Consider the following 17474-nt stretch of genomic DNA (forward strand, 5'->3'; position numbering starts at 1 on the left):
TACAGAGAAGGCAAATGTAACGAGAGTGCTGTCCCAGACACGGTAGTAAGACTTTTTTTTTTTTTTTTTAATTTTAGCCTTAACAGGGAAGTCTTTATTTTGTCCAAAACATCCCCAAACAATACAGCAACCTATGTATAAAATATAGAACATCTCCAGTATTTTTTCCTTTTTATGGGATCAGACCAAGGATAGGCAAGAGAAAGTACTGCTGGTGGGGTAAGACAAAAGCGGATTCAGGCAATGACTGACTTAGCCGGGCGTCAACATTCAAAGACCAGGGAAACAACAATTTTAGCCAGAAAAGCGGTATGTAAGAGTCCCTAAGAAGCTGAGGGTCACACGCTGTGCTCTCCTTTCCTGTCATCTCACGCACGCTTGGCTATCCTCGACCGCAGTTCTTTGCCTTCTTTCACAGAAGAAAGATCACTTCGAGGAGCGGTACTGTGTAAAGGTACAGGGAGTACCCAACCCAATGCCAAACATTCACCGTGAAAAATCATAATGACAAGGCTTTAAAGAAAAAAAAAGAATACTTTAGATTTCACAAGTATACACCCTAATAATTTTTAAGAAAGCTTACCATAAATGCTTCCAAAAACAACAGGCTTTTACAAAAGACTGTAAAATATCCTGTGAACAGCAGTAAACGTCTACTCAAGTCATTCGCCAGATTCGTTCAGTCATTTGTTTCTGGTGCATCCTTTCATCTCAGGAAGGTTGACAATCATCTGATTTCTTTTTCAGCAAATGATCTGTTGCTAGCCTACTCTTGACAGAAGAGGAAACTGATACAAGTTTTTTCAAGTCAACTGGTTCTCCTTAAGTCTCAAGGTTTCTATTATGTTTCTATATCACATCGTTGTGCACTTACAGAAGCAATCTCTCCGTCATGAAAAACAAAACACCACTTGCAGGGCTTACAAAATAAAAAGGGAAGTTCTTTCCCAAACCCTTTTTCGTTTAAAACAAATTTAATTTAATTTAAGTGTACAAGACGAAGCACAGGCACTTTCCAAAAATCAAAACAAACAAGAAATTACTCAATAATTATAGAAAACAGCTCTGATTTTGGGGGATCATCTCTGGTTGCCTCGGCACATACACTGGTCTTTGGCTGGTCTGGCATTTCTCACCCTTTTTCTGCCAGCTCACCAAGAGACCCCAAAGGAAAACTGCTTTCACAATTCTGGGTCGAGCAGACCTGTGAAATCACAGGCATTTGAACAGAGGAGCTGCTTTCAAAACCGTGTTCTCTAAGATCATATTGGACAAGGGTCCCTTCCGGCTCCTGGTTTAAGGAGTCCGGTACTAGGAAATCACTGCTCTGGAAGTAGTCTGTTAGCTCTGATGCTTCATGGTTCTGACTCCCCAGGTGCACGATTAAATTTCCAGAGTTGGCGAACGTGGCGCCGCGTGTTTTGCGCTCGTAAATCCGAGGCTTGAAGATGACGTGCCAGGAAACCCTCATGTGGTGTTCATACTCCCCGAAGGAAGCGGAATTGGCCCTGCGTATCTGGCACCAGAAACAGCGCCTCCCTTCATGCTTTAGGCGATGCTTCTTTAGCAAGTGAGCCCCGGTGAACTTACTACCCCCGCGGTCCCACCGAAACGGTTTAATTCCTGAGTGGATGAGCATGTGCTGTTCCAGGTTCTGAATACGGGTGAATCGCACCCCACAGGCTGGACACTGGAAAGGTCCATCAGAACCATTTGGACCCGGTTGTTCTGTGCTGCTGGCGGGAGGGGCAATGCAGAGTTGGAAGGGATGTTGAGCATCTTCCAGTCAGTCATCATCCTCTGTGTGAGCATCAGTGCTGGAAGTGCTCTGACGTGTAGGTAAGCCTTCGGTGACACCTTCATCCACTAAGCCTGTAGAGGAAGACTGCGCACTGATCAGAAGGTCCTCTTGGACTTGCTCACTTCCTGGCACCGTCTGCTGACCACTCAGTGAACTCTGAGAGGCGCTGACAGGCTGGGGTACCTCCTCATGGACCTCCTCATCACTTCACCTTTCTCCTTTGACCCGGACATCTTCCTCAGGACCCAGAGGCAAGGTGGTCTTGGTGCTCTCACAAGTCACATATTCGGCCATTCTTCTACCTGTCCCAGATGGCCCAGCTAATTCTAAAGTCCGGGTATTTTCTGCTGGCTTAACCTTACCAGGCGGAATCCTTCGATCGATTCCAAAAGGGAATTGATCTAAAGAGTCAACTGGCTGATTTCTATTTTCCGAGTAGGAAGCTGACGAATTCAATACCTGGGGAGAACTTGTTTGTGAGCCACACTCTACAGGACTTTCAGGGGACACACCAATGCAGCTTTCGCGCTTTCTGCGGGATTCTTGGCAGACAGGAACGGTTCTTCCTCCCGCACTGCACTCTGAAGACACTGGAGAAATGCTTCCATCTCGAGACGTAAAACTGCAGTTGGAGTTATTTTCTTGTCCAGCATCGAGACTCTTTTCTGGTTGGCTACTGGGTGTATTCCATAAAATGCCTGATTTCATGAACTCTGAGCAGGTGCTGGCAACACCGAACATCCGCACACAGCTGGCTGCAGCTAGGACATCCGTGATACTCTGTGTTAACTGACAGAGTGGCTGTGCAAGCATATTCTAAAAGGGGTAGAACGCCGGTCACCGGAACACGATGCGGATCCAACACATTCTTGTTGTCATCCTCTGCCTACAAGTTTGGTGCGAAAGAGATCACTGCAAGCTGCTAGGACCGCCTCGCGTGCCCGGAGGAGTCTGTCCGGGTATTTGGACGCGGAGACTGATGGCACCGAAACGGCCATCATTTCGCAGCACATGTAGCTTTCCAAGCATTTCCTGGCTGTGGGAGGAGGAACTGAGTACATGTGTTCACACCCATCTTTTCCGTCCTCTCCTGCAGATGCTCGTCAAGGATGCAAATGAATCAGAGACGTCCTGCGGGCGGCGCGCGGGGCGCTGCTGCTCCCCCCCATCCCGGGGGGCGGAGGGGACCCTGTCCCGGGGACGGCGGGGCGTGGCGGCCCCGAGCGGCGGGAGGGACGCGCTCCGGGCGCCCGGGGTGGGGGGGGGGGGGTAGCGGGGGCCACTGGGGACGACGGGCCGAGGGCAGGCGGCGGTCTGTGGAGCGCGGCGATGGCTCGCGTTTTCCCGGCGGGGCGGGGTGGGGCAGTGGGGGAGGGGAAGGGCGGGGGGAGGGGAGGCGGGGGAGGGAGGGGGAGGGCGCCCCCGCCGTCGCCGCTCCACTCACCCCTTAGCAGGACTCCTTTTTGACTAACGCATGAAACATCACCATGGAGAGAATCATTTCTCTTGTTCAATGAAAGTGAAATCTTTGGACCTACATCGTCTTTTCTTACTGTAATGATCAAGTAAGCTCTTTCCACTGCCTCCAGGCCCCGGAGAGGAACTCAAGAATGTCTACTCCTGGCCTTCATGCTCAACTCCACGTCGACTTGGGCAGAAGCATCCGTTTCTCAGCTCCACCACTGCCCGGCGCACATCCCAAGGTGTCACTGTCTGCTGCCAGTCACAGCTCCTTCACTGACAGAACCAGTTTGGTCAAACCTAACTCTAATGGTTGGAGTAGGAATTAAGTGAGGTAATACCTGAAAAGCAGCCCGCCCACCGCCCACCCAGGCAAAAGGCTCCAGGAGCGGGGGCCGCTGTGACCGTGGCCATGGCTGAGGTTTGGGTTATTGCCCATGCGTTTGGCAGAGACAGCTCATCCGGCAGATTCTGCATCCCGTTCTTCACGTTTTATGTTAGGTTCAAGGTCTAAGACATTCAGATAAACAGTCAGGAGACGAACATCAGCTCTACACTCACTGCAATTCCAACCCTGTAACTCAATGTAAGAAGCAAAGCCGATATGGATTTTAGTGTGGCTGCCAAAGTTTTACACCTCAGCATAAACTACATAATAAAATTATTTTCATATCACTTTTATGTGGAATCTAAAAGTAACTGACACAAATGAACTTATTTACAAAACAGAAACAGACTCACAGACACAGAAAACAAACTTATGGTTACCAGGGGAGAAAGGGGATGGAGAGGGATAAATTGGGAGTTCGGGATTTGCAGAGACTGACTACTATATATAAAATAGATAAACAAAAAGTTTATACTGTATAGCACAGGGGACTATATTCAACACCTTGTAATAGCCTATAATTTCAAGGGAATATATATGTATAACTGAATCACTATGTTGTATGCCAGAAATTAAAACAACATTGAAAATTCTATACTTCAATTAAAAGGGGGGGGGAAGTTATGTGAAAATTCTAAAAAATAAAATAATTTCATAAGAATGATATTTAAATTCATTTATTTTCCCTATATATTACTTCTTTCTGCAGTAGTTTATTGAACATATAAAGTTAGAAAACTGTACTTCAGATCAGTGTGATGACCATTTCCCACAGCAAATGAAATTTCTTTTTGTTTTAATGGAATGTAAGACAGACTACTACTTAAGAAATCTTTTTAAGTGAGAATAATCTATGTTAAATCTATGAATAGAGGAGATTAAGAGGACACTCTTTACAACTTCTGAGATCTGCATACAAAAGCAAACATTTATGCGATTTTAATGATTTCAAATATTTGCAATGTATGCACACATGTGTATGTACACCTATGTGATTATCCAAATTCATTCTAATGTTAAGAAATGACATTATTTTTGTCCTGTACAGAACTATCAATAGTCCCCCTGGATACACATAAATGATAAATTTCTTTAAAGATACAGAAATTACATGAAATAAGTTTGGTGTAGGAGGGGCCTCTACTGGCACATGACTCTCACATTTGGGGCTGATTACTGAAATAATCTCATTTTACTAAGCTAATGTTTACCTTTTTAAAAAATGTGTCATAATCTATTATTTGGATTATATAGTTTTGTTTTGGTGTTTCCAGAACAGACGTAAACGTACAGGCCAAGCCTAGAATGTCAGGAACAAAGGTTCACTCTTTGTCTTGTTGCAACAAGGGAAAAAAATGAAGCTCTGAGGAATATGAAGAAACGTCCAGCCACTGGCCCTTCCCTGACAGCCCTGGACTCGGTTCTGAGTTCCACCAGTAGACAAGGTGTCCTGTGCAGAGTGAACCTGTGACAGCCAGCTTCCACTGAATCCTTCTCCATCTTGTTCCCCACGGGGCCTCGGGAAAGTCAGCATTTTCGTGTGGAAAGTAGGAACGAGACTGTCAGTCTTGGAATTTTGATGAGTCAGTGTAAGGAATGTTACAGGCTTACAATCTAATAATTTTTTTTGTAGCATCCTTCTGTTAGCTATCATAGAATTAAAAAAACAAATCAACAAAACCCTCCCCACCACTGATCACCAGAACCAGTTTAGTTTGATGTGGACTCAATATTGAATAGCTTAAGGGCATCACAAATGAACATTATACCCGGTATGAAGAACAAACGTTGTTTGATGAAGTCTGTAGTTTCCACGAGTGTGTTCTTGAGCTCCACGTGTGAGCAACTGGAGTCTGTGGCTTGGGGTCCACTCACACACTATAAATGTGTTTTCAAAATAATTTATTTAGAAGTTGATATTTCTGAAACACTGCCAAATCTCCATTTAGTTTGTTTAGCAATCACATCAGTGTCATTGAAACAACAGTGAGAAAGGCTCAGCTTGAGGCTCGTGTGGGACCGTGGTCTCTGGTGTGATGGGAGTTGTCACAACTCCCTGTTGAATGCCCTTCAAGATGCCTCCCTTGCATTTGTCCCCTGAAGTCTGAAATATCTGTGTCTTAAGAAAGACTTTTACATCAGTTCTTCAAAATGTGAAAGACACTGCTTCTAGAAATAGGCCTTAGTGCTGTCAAAAATATCTTGTAGTCACCTCTAAATGAAAAAGAATCTGAAAAGGCATATATGTCCGCCAGAAATGGACATAAACTGTAAACTGACTACACTTCAACTAAAAAAAGAAAAAAAGAAAGAAAGAAAATAGATACATAACAAGGTCCTACTGTACAGCACAGGGAACTATATTCAATACCTTAATAGCCTATAATGAAAAAGAACATGAAAAGGAATATACATATGTGTATAACTGAATCACTGTGCTGTGCACCAGAAATTAACGCAGCATTGTAAATGGACTAGACTTCAATAAAAATAAATAAATGACAGAAGATTAAGTCCCTACTCGATGCCACTATGAAATCAGGGATTCACAGTTCAAGCACATTGTTCATTTGTATCTTACAGCCTGAGGCGAATGGCAGGATGTCGCCGGGAGGTGCACAAGAATCCCCGAATTTTAATTCTGGCCTTTGTCACTGCTGAACCATGACGATCTTCGCCAAGACACTTTATTTCCCCAGCTCTCAGCTTCTTCATGAGTCATATGGGAATAATCATAATTATTATTGTTAAAAATAGTAATACTTTGTCCCCATTCTTTCCAGAGGCTCACAGACCATGACAAAAGTATACTAAAATTATTTCCTCTAATGAGCCCATTGAAAAAGCTGTGTTCCATTGCTTTAAAGCAAAAGTTCCCGTTAATTGTTTTTAATATTTTCTTGAACTGCAAAATACTACAGCATTTATACATGAACAAAATTTAAGGGAAGTTTCCTCCTTTCCCTTGAGTTTTATCAAGTGACCTGAAAATTCAGGATCATGGCTTGTGATGCCGAATGTGTGACCTGGAGTGAGTCACTCACCCCTTGAGACCTCGGTTTATCCAGATGGAGGTGCTTTTTACCAGGCGAACGCTCACATTTTCATTTGTACAGATACGTTTACTTCCACACGTTCCAGAAAGTAAAAGAGTGATCTCTCCTTTCACTTGATTAAAATAAGCAAACATCTACCTAAAATGCACTTAAAACATTTGCCTTCCAGACATTTAGGTAATACAGCCTCCCACAAAAGTCTCCAGCTGAGGTCAGTGTGTTGGAACAAGCATACACTTAATCGGTATTTCCAGTTTTGGCTTACAGCCTCTTGGCGGAAGCACGTCACTTGAGTCAAAAGCAAAAAGACATGACGCCATTTGCAGCAACATGGATGTCCCTGGAGAATGTCATTCTAAGTGAAGTAAGCCAGAAAGAGAAAGAGAAATACCACATGAGATCTCTAATATGTGGAATCTAAAAAAAAAGGAAGAAAGAAACAAAGAAAGAAAGAAACAAAGGGGGGGGGAGGGAAAAAGGGAGGAAGAAAGAAGGAAGGAAGGAAGGGAGAAAGAAAGAAAGAAAAGAAAGAAAGGAAGGAAGGAAGGAAGGAAAGAAAGAAAAGAAAGAAAAGAAAGAAAAAGAAAAGAAAGAGAGAGAGAGGGAGGAAGGGAGGAAGAAAGGAAGAAAGAAAAAGACAAATGAACATAAATACAAAACAGAAACAGACTCATAGACTTAGAATACAAACTTGTGGTTGCCAAGGAGGCGGGGGGGGGGGGGAAGGAACAGACTGGGAGTTCAAAATTTGTAGATCCTGGCAGGCATATGTAGAGTAGATGAACAAGATTATACCTTTTACCACAGGGAAATATATACAAGATCTTGTGGTAGCTCACAGAGAAAAAGAATGTGACAATGAATATATGTATGTTCATGTGTAACTGAAAAATTGTGCTCTACACTGGAAATAGACACAACATTGTAAACTGACTGTAACTCAATAAAAGCAAACAAACAAAAACAAATAAAATAAGCAAACATCTACCTAAAATGCACTTAAAACATCTGCTTTCCAGACTTTTAGGTAATATATTCTTCCACAGAAATCTCAAGCTGTGGTCAGTGTGTTGGAACAAGTATGCACTTAATCGGTATTTCCGGTTTTGGCTTACAGCCTCTTGGCGGAAGCAAGTCACTGGGGTCAAAAGCGAAGAGACAGCCATCTCCGCGTGTCCCACCACCTTCTCCTCCAGCAAGAAGGAGCCCGCCCCATGGCTGGGCACAGCTACGTCCGTCACACGGGAACCCCCAGCGCCTGGCCCTGGAATAACCCCAAACCCCGGGCCAATGCGGTTACGTGAAACAGGGTCTCAGATGCTGCTTTTAATTGACATGCTTTTTTTAAAATCTGTGTTTTTAGAGCTGCAATGTAGGCATTATAGAAATATCATTGAAGTCGAGCATTTTTTAAACACACTGCTAAAGTTACAGGTTTTCACTGCTTATTTTTACCTCTGGCTTGAAATATTGACCTTGGATGGAAGACAGGATACCCTCCCTGTGCAGAAACAAGACAGTCAAGTCTCTCAACAGCCTTCCTTCCCCAATCTTCCTACATGATCAGGAGCAATACATTTTATAAGACATTTGGCAATCCTTTTTTTTGCTGGCAAAGAGGTTGAAAAGGGAGGAAAAGCCAGGAAAAAAATATTTCCATTGACATCAAGATCATATTTTAAAATCAATGTAAAGTTATTGAAAATGGTGCTAAGACGTTCCCAATAAAAGAATATGCAATTTGATACACGGATATACATTTATTTTTTGAAATGAATTAGTTTCCAATATTTGAAGAGTAACCCCAAAGAATAAAATGAAGTGTAGACAGTGTTATGAGAAATACTTCACAAGAGTGAATAGTGTGCTGACTCTGTTAGTGACTTCAAGGAATAAAATACACTAATTAAGCTAAAGGAATTAAATAAAGCATTTACCTGTAAATCTAGATAGTTTTGAGACTATTGGGAGAATAGCACTAACCTGGTAGCCGCCTGTATATATGTTGAAAATATTAATATGTGAATTGGGTGATTTCTACAGAATTTAGGAAGATTCCTCATTAAGCAGTGGCACTGACTTCAAGCGACACCAGTATGAGTTTAGTTCAACATTAAAATATTTCAGATGGTAAGGAATTCTTTTAACTTAACTATTTTGAGCCGAATTGTGTATCCCTCCAAAAAACAAATCCATATGTTGACTTTGGTGAATTGCTTACTATTCATTTTTAATAAACTTCTGGAATAATAAAAATCATGCATCTCATTAACTATATGTCGCATTTGTTTGGCTGTAAGTTTTGCTGCACTATGTTCTGTCCATGTAAGTTCAGTCTTCAAGTTTGTTTCTGCAGTAAAATTTTCATCTACATAACCTTTTATAGGATTGGAAGAAACTTATATCATGTGTACAACTGAGATCTTTTTCATTTCAAAATGCTTGTCTCAATACTTCAGTATGCTTTAAGATCTCATTTACAACCTCAGGGCGTGTTCTGAACTCTTTAAATATGCAGATTAAACTACAATCCTGGGATCTCAGAGCCACAGGGAATGATGGTATCATTCACGAAGCATTTGCTAGTGTCAGGAAGGAACGACTTTTCCTCTACCCTCTTAGGTTTAGTTACAGGGGCATGCAAATTAAATCAACAAAAGACAGATTAACAGGAGAAAAAGCTTATTCATATATATGGGAGCTAGAAAGACGTAACTACCTCACTAAATGGCTAAAGTTAGAGGCTTATATTTCTAACTTGGTAGAGAAAAAGGAGATGGGAGAAAAGGGAAGAACAAAAAGGTTTCTTTAGGAAAGAGATGGATTTTTAGAAGAATAAATGTAAGATAAGAACGTGTGCGATAACGTTTGTGTATGCAGGTTTGAATGGTCTTTCCTTCTTCTTCGTGAACCTCTCTGGAGTGGGGATTTGTGCTGGGTTTACTCTGTCCCTCTTCCGGGCATAGACTTGCTTTGAAGAGGAATCACGGCAGCCTCGATTCTCAGAAGTATCTGCTTTTCATCAGAAAAGGGAAACTCAAAGAAGGATTCTTTCTGCATCTGTCGATTCCCAAATATCTTCGGCTTAAAATAATCTTCATACCAACTCTGGGCTTCCAAGTGGGTCCCCACACGAGGCGTTCCTCCCCACACATCCTCACCGCTGGCTCCTCCCACCTGTGACCCTGTGAGGCAGTGCCTTCTCTACCTTGCCCAGATTAGGAGACCGGCTCAGAGGGACTCAGCTACCTGCCCCAGGTGAGCCACTGGTCAGCATCAGAGCTGGATTCTTACCCAGGGCCATCTGACTCCAAAGCCCAGCATCTTAGCCATTTGAGATACAATCACCAGAGATCTTAGAGCTCATGTGACCCACCCCCTCTTTATCTTGTGGGATCTTGGGTAATTTTCTTAGCCCATTTGTGCCTTGGTTTTCCCATCTATAAAATGGTAACAGTACTCACTTCAGAAGTACACTATGCGAAACAGTGCCAGACACATAGTAAGTGCTAAAAATCTGCTCTTACTATTACTTACTTTACAGACATCAAAGCACTCTTATAAAATATTCCAAACTAAGTGTTAGAGCAGGCAAAGAGCTAGATATGAAAGGGGGGCGCAGGCCAAATGGCAGGAATTGGGCAAAAAAGGAAGAGCACAGGCCAAATGCAGGAAACCATACATCATGTAAGGACCAGGGGGCCCTGAATAGACAAAGAAAAGCAGGAAACTCTGGGCTGATAAGCGGTCACACATTTTGGGGTGACAAGTGGCCCAGAGGGAAGGTCAAGAAGGTGGGAAAAGGCAGCAATCTCCAGTGTTTGAATATAAACTTTTGCTCATGACATCCTGATTAGAATAAAATTAGCCTTGCAGATTAGAAGTACCCATCATGCACTGACCCCATGACGCTTCCAACCCAGACTAAATAAGGGCAAAACTTCCTCCTTCCCTTGGGAAGGTGGAGCTGGGGTGAAAATCAGGGAATATGACCCCAAGCTCTTCCCTCCCCAGTAAATATTCCACCCATTCATTTTCTTACACTCTGTGTAACGAACCTACCAAAGAAAATCAGGGCAGCTGCTCCCCTGAGCCCACCCACTCTCCTCTTAAGAGTGTGCTATCTTATCCCTTAATAAATTCTCACTTTACTTTCTTAACCTCTCTGTGACATCTCTGAATTCTTTCTGTGGCAAGACAAAAACCCAGTCGCCAGCAACGTAAGTATACAAAGTAAAACGTATGTCACCACTTACCCACCTGCCCACCCTCCTCCTAGGGGCCGCCGCCATCAGTGGATGTGTTTCTAGTCCTTTAACATCATAGTCATACGTATGTTTTTATTGGTGCAAACACTCCTGAGCTGCGTCATGCATTTTACCAGAAATGGAATCAAATTTTGCAAATTACACTCCAACTTCGTGTTTCCATTTAAACCACTCAGTCCTGTAGATCTTTCCACATCAGAACACCTCCGCCTTGCTCATTGTTTGTAATGGCCACAGGGTGTTATACTGAATGGACCTAACAGATCTACCTGTCCAGTACCGATAAATGTCTAGGTAGTTGTAGGGGGTTGGTTTGGTTTGGTTTGGTTTGGTTCGTGTGGCTAGACAGCTCTTTAATGATTAGACACATGTAGAAACGAAAGAGAGCACGCTGCTCCAGAGGAGGTCCATGAACACACAGCAGGGACTCTCCTCTCGTGACTGGCTTCACGTCTCTACTGCTCTGACAGGTAACACCATCTGACCAAACTTTTGGGAGGGTTTACACATTCCCAGTGGGGCCGCCCTTCTGGGTCTGTAACTTGCAGCTTCAGAGCTCAGCAGAGCAAAGAACAAAAATAAAGGTGATGGTGGAGGGCGTGGCTAGAAGGGCACAGACTGGATTTGGATAATGAAATAGCCACTGAATTATGCACACTGGACCCTGGGGATGTGAGAGCTTTCTAAGGGAGCTTTTAATGCGCTAGTATCACAGGGCCACTTTTTAAAAACTGGTTCCACTTATGTTATACTGAATCTTTCTGCGTATTTCTTCCTTCCTTTCTAATTTCCTTTCAAACCAGGGGATTACAGATCATGCTACAATAACATGAAAAGGCAGGTACATATGAGGTAATGGGGAGTTTGCCTTGACTTAAGAAATTCTGAAATACAGATTCCTGGTGACAGTGTACCTACCTGAAAGTTTTGCACACTGATAATTAATCACTTCTTAAGTGGATAAGAGAGGAGCCTTTTAACCTATCATTTCAAATCGAAATCTGATGGTGTTTTATCACTGGGCAACGAAAGAACATCAGTTTCCAAACTTTAGTGAAATTTACATTAATAGAAAAAAAAATTTCTGTTGGCTTTAGAAGTATCCAAGAAAGGAGAAACTATATTGTCAAACTATTCATAAACAATAATGATAATGATGTTGTGTGTTTGTGGAGTGCTTCCGAGAAATGAAGCCCTGAATGAATGAAGCCGAGACCTTTGCTTTCATCTTCTTAATCTTAATTGTCTCAACAACGCAACCACACTCACCTACATATGAATTCAACCAACCTGACTGGTTGAAACGCGAGGATTGAGTCCACGGCTGTTCCCTGATTTGTCAAGAAAATTGCTTGTTACTACTTCTCGTCTGAATTATTTCGCAGACATTAGACTGAGGTTTTAGAATAAAACCCCCCATTTTAGTTATCGTAGATTTCCCCATGTTTTTATCACCAGTCTTAGTTTTAAAATTTTTGGAAATGCAAATATAATATGATATTTCCAAGTAAATAAAAAGCCAAGATGCATCTTGTTCGTGAAACTACTAAAAAAGCAAGAGAGCAGAATGAACAATTTGTACCCAACACCGGATGACTTTAGGCTAAGGCAGGCGAATAAAGGGCTGGAGAAGACGAACTATAAAGAACTATACAATGCACTGCGTCAAGTTTAGAGACACGGGGGAAACTATACGGTATGATGTGAAATATACCCAAAGCGGTCACTGTCTCTCAGAATGTCCCTTCTGTTCCTCCCAGTGGGATCTAAGGGGCAACAGTGGCATTGAAATATTTCAAAGACTTGAGAAATGTCTTTCTGAAATGGAACTACCCTTTCGCGGCATTCTTTTCAGTCAGGGTCTCTCATCCGTTTATTCATCCAACAATGTTACTGAACCACGGCTGCGGGCAGGCGCCGGGTAAGGCTCTGCAGAGGATGGGAGCCAGAGGCTGGCTTAGGAGACTCACACTGTCACCTCCCTGATTCCCACCTGAGAGCAGCTGACAAAGAAAGAACGGGGGGGGGGGGGGGGCGGGCGAAGTGCTGCTGTCCGAGCAGCTCACAGGGAAATGACCGAACCCTTTCCTTGACCACCTTGCAGCGCTGCCCCGGGCTGGCTCTACGGACAGAACATAAAACACGTGGAGAGACCGTGCCGGGCTAAGCGGTTTCTACATGGACTATTTCTAAGACGGCGTTATGCTGTTACAATTTCTCACTTTTATTGTATAACTGTCTCTGCTCTGAGTCCATTTCGGAGGAAAATCTTAAGTGAGCATTCAAGCAAAGCCATAAAAGTGTACTGCAGTGTGATCGAGTGGGTATCTGAGCGATTTATAATTAACGCCGCTCACGTATAAAATGCTCCACGCTTCCCAAGCTGGGCTTGTTAGGAGGCAGATAAATTCATGAATGTGAGCTGTCGCTATTATATTTCCATCCTGGGCTTTTTTTTTTTTTCTTTAAAGATTTTTATAGCTGCTTATGAAGTGATTTTAAGAAAAATACTTGGACCACTTTTTTCATTTTAAATACGCACTGCAAAGATTGCAAGAGTATTGGAAGATAGAATGTTCTTGTTCTCTTGCCTTGAAGAAGCTTTCAGTTGGTATTTTTGAGTGCCCTGTGTATTGAAAGTGACATTAAGTGTGGTAGGTGTCCTGATGCAAAGATGGCATCTGGGGTTCAAAGGTTCTGTTGAGCACAGAGGACCGGCTGACCTCCTTGCTGACTCTGCGTGGGCTCTGCTTGTCCCATCACAGAGCCTGCCTGCTGCTGTCCCTTGTGCAAAATGGCAGGCAAGCAGTTTACAGGCCTCATGGGTCTGAGTCCTGGCTTCTAAGCTGGACCCCCTAACAGAGCCGAGACCATCTGAGCCGTCCACAGGGTCCAGCTTAGAAGCTCAGCCCAGGGGAGTGTTGGGGTAGATCCAGGGCAGCGAGAACACTCAGCACTGCTGCCCGCGGGCTCCCTCCCTGCAGGCAGTGATGGATGCTCAGACACCGAGGCCCTAAAAGCCTGCCCATGTTTCCCATACCTACGTTGACTAAAGAAAAATGCACAACCTAAAAGTCGAGAATTAAGTTTTATTCTCCACTTTGTTCTTTCTGAGGACTTAAACCCCAGAGACAGCCTCTCAGATCACTCTAAGGGACTGCTTCAAAGAGGTAAGGGAGGAGCCAGGACATGGAGGAGATTTTGCAAAGAAGACGAGGTCGTCAGAACATCAAAAGATTGCTGTTAATTAAAGAAAACCAGATATCTCAAGTTAAAGAACTTAGTACATTTCTATGTCTGCCAAGATGCAAGAGTTTAGACTCACTGAAATCACTCCTTTGATGTGCACTTAGCTGTCTAGGCCCTGTTCTTTCCTATCCTGAGTCCCCTCCGGGTGCAGCGCTGGGGGAGGCCGCAGTGGCTGCGGGCTTGGCAGTGGCAACCGGTATGTCCCCATCCTGGGTCCCCTCTGGGCTGACCACTGGGGGCAGCTGTAACGTGATGGTTTGACAGCTAAAGCATCCTTTGTTTACTGACACGGCAGGCAGTGTTTCTCATTCACACATATAAACAGTGATTCAGTGATGGATTCATGGAGAAAAACAATGGTTTAAGTCAGAAGAACTAACTCAGAATTCCAGACCTGTTGTGATTCCAACTTTGTGCAAATCTCTTCGTCTCCTTGAACTTCCATTTTTCTGGGCAGAACAGAGGTGACACTGACGGCCCTAACCACCCACGCCACGGAGAGAAGATGTATTAAGGTCTTATATACGATGAAAAATTGTACAAGAGTTCCATGGTCAGTGGTTTGTAGAATGAGGCAAGGTAGAATGAAAACAGCGAAAGAAGGAACAAAAACAGAAAGACAAGGGGTTCTTTTCTTTGAAACAATAATAAATGCATTCAGCAGGCTGAAAAGTGCCAGGGGCCGGGTGTTTCCGAGCCCAGTGGACACCAGGGAAACCTCAGGATGGTCAGTGTTTCAAATTCGCGTCACCGTTAACTAATAGGAAGCCGGTTTCTTGTCCCCGACTTCCAGAGAATTAAGGACTGTCTATTGGGGAGCTTTACTAAGAGACAGCAGATTAAGTCTTGTTTCCCTCACCCCAGGGAATGAAAATAAGGTTGAAGATGAGAATAAAGAGTGAAAATGACTGGACTGCAAGTTTCTCAAACTTCTGGTTTTCTTCTTGCCTCAACGTCCCCACAAACAGGCTATCAGTTCCCACCCAGGGGACTGGCTGTGCCAGTGTGGTCAGGCTGGTCCCTGCTGCAAAACTCCCTTCTTGCCATCCCCTGATTGTGACCTGGGTGTTCAAAGAAACGATGAAACATCCTCAAGCCTTCGTCTGTGCGCCCCCGGACTTGCCCAGAAGCCTTTACTCCCCACCTAGGCTCCCCACCTGCGGGGTGGCCGCCGTGTGGTGAGATGTGCCCTGTCGCCCCCTCTAGGGGATAATCAACCCTCTCATTTCTTTTGCAGAAGTGTTGCCGTGATCCTCAAAGGCCCCACAAGGCGGACTGACTCCCCCGTTTACAGCACAATGACACTGGCAGCAAATGGAATTTTAATTCCCAATAGATACAGTTCGGGAAAGCTGGAGGAGTTCCCACACAGACTTTCTAGAAGGTTCTATCGGCTCCCGGACACTGACGCACAATAGCTCCGTTTCTCAGGCCCCATCTTTCTTTTCATTCCCCCCACTTACCCTGGTGTTCACGATCGTCAGCCATGGCTGATGACTAACAGAACTCTACTGTGCAAAATGCACTGGAGTGAGGGCCCTGCACCATGAATGACTTGGGGAGAAGCAGCCATCCTTCTGTTCTTTTAAAGTCCTGAGTAATTTTTAAAAAACCTGAATTAAGAGATGTTAGGGATATCAGTCTTACAACTACACCTGTGCAACGCACCCTCAGACTGTGTAGCGCTTACAGTTCTTTTAAACGCATTCTGTGCTAAGTGGATGTCGTTTAATTCATATAATTCTGGTATGTCTTATGAAAGGGACAATCACGCTCTCCAGCATTACTGTTTTATTGTTACGAAAAGAGCTAATTTGGCCTTTGCTCAATATTTACCTGATTGTGATTTTTAAGCTTCATTTTACTAAATTAGATGAACCATAGAACTATGGTATGTCAGAGCATCAGCAATTCAAAAACCATCAACGCAGCTTAAACTTCACCTGCTCGGACAGTACTGAGGAGCATTTCACGGTCCAGGGTCCCCGTGTTTCTCCAGGCTGAGGCCAGAGAGGAGAGCTGCCCCTCCTTCCTCACGGAGAGGGCCCGGCCTTCCCCTCCTCCGGGGTCTCTTCGGGGACGAGCGCTGGGCTTGGACCCGAGAGGCTCCCTGATGGTACCAAGGGCTCCGCCAGGCGTTTGCCATTGGCCCCTGTGCTGGTGCCTGCTAGGGCCGTTGGGATGGGAGGACGTGACCCAAAGAAATGTGTCACTTAGGGAACCCAAGAGGTGACATCCTCCAGCCCGGGTTGTTAGAACCACATCTAGATGACCCCCAGGAAAAGTCCGATAGAAATTAGTAAATGTAGGTCACTGGAAATGGGCCTGGGGTCGGGGGAGAAGCTGGGGCAGGGAAGGGCGTAGGGGACTCACAGAGCCAGTGACGGCGGGGACACGGGATAAGACACACCTGGGTGGGTCAACAAGGAGATGTTAGAGGAAGTCAAAGGAGCAAAGTCAAGGCTCGTTTCTTTCACCGTGATACTAATTTTTTATCAAATCAAACCCTGGTCACTTACTTCTTACGTAGAGTGAAGGCTGCTTGAGAAATGGACATGGTTTTGTATTACAATATTTCTGTCACTTCTCCAACAAGCATTGGCCTGGGAGCACTGTCAGGACCCTTTCATTCTGGGGAGGGGGTGGTGTCCGGGCGTGTGGTGTCCCCTTTCCAGCAGCATCTGGAGAGACTGACGCCACCTCTCGGCAGAGGGGCGGAGCTGTGCTTGAGGGGGAGCATCTCCAGGTACACGAGGCCAGTTGGTGCTCCATGAACAGTGACACTCTCCACATGCAGTTTAAATGGCCCTTTTAGACATCATACATAACAGGTTGGCAGAGTAAAGCCTCTTTTCTTCCAACAGTGACTAGACTCCATTCATGTTTTTATTGTCATTTTGAAAAGATGGAGAAAAGGCAGACAGAAATGACAAGATACTAAAATGTACCCATCGGCACCTTTTGAAATAGATATGATATTTTAAAAAACTAATTTTAAAAACGGAGAGTGGTGTCAGCAAGACTGTAGACAAAGAAACAGAAAGCTTCATTTCTCCAAAGAAACATTAAATGAACCACCAGAAACAGACAAAAATAGCATTATAGGACCCATGGAAGTGAGTCAAAGATCTACAGAAACCAAGCAAATGTGCAGTCAACAAAATGCCACTTTTAAAAGGGTGGGGAAATTTGCGCCATTTTTACCCACCAGTAATACAACTTGAAGTAAGTAGCAGCCAGGATCCTGGTCC

The 17474-nt window shown here is 44.2% G+C and overlaps 1 protein-coding gene and 1 pseudogene across 1 annotated transcript in view; both read right to left on the reverse strand.

Moving 5' to 3' along the window:
• LOC105065449 (contactin-associated protein-like 3) overlaps positions 1–17474 on the reverse strand; it is a 148689-nt gene that overhangs the window by 91559 nt on the left and 39656 nt on the right. The window lies entirely within an intron of this gene.
• Positions 1133–15711, reverse strand: LOC105065435 (zinc finger and BTB domain-containing protein 44-like; annotated as a pseudogene).

This window comes from Camelus bactrianus, chromosome 31, assembly GCF_048773025.1.
Source record: "Camelus bactrianus isolate YW-2024 breed Bactrian camel chromosome 31, ASM4877302v1, whole genome shotgun sequence".
NCBI lineage: Eukaryota > Metazoa > Chordata > Mammalia > Artiodactyla > Camelidae > Camelus > Camelus bactrianus.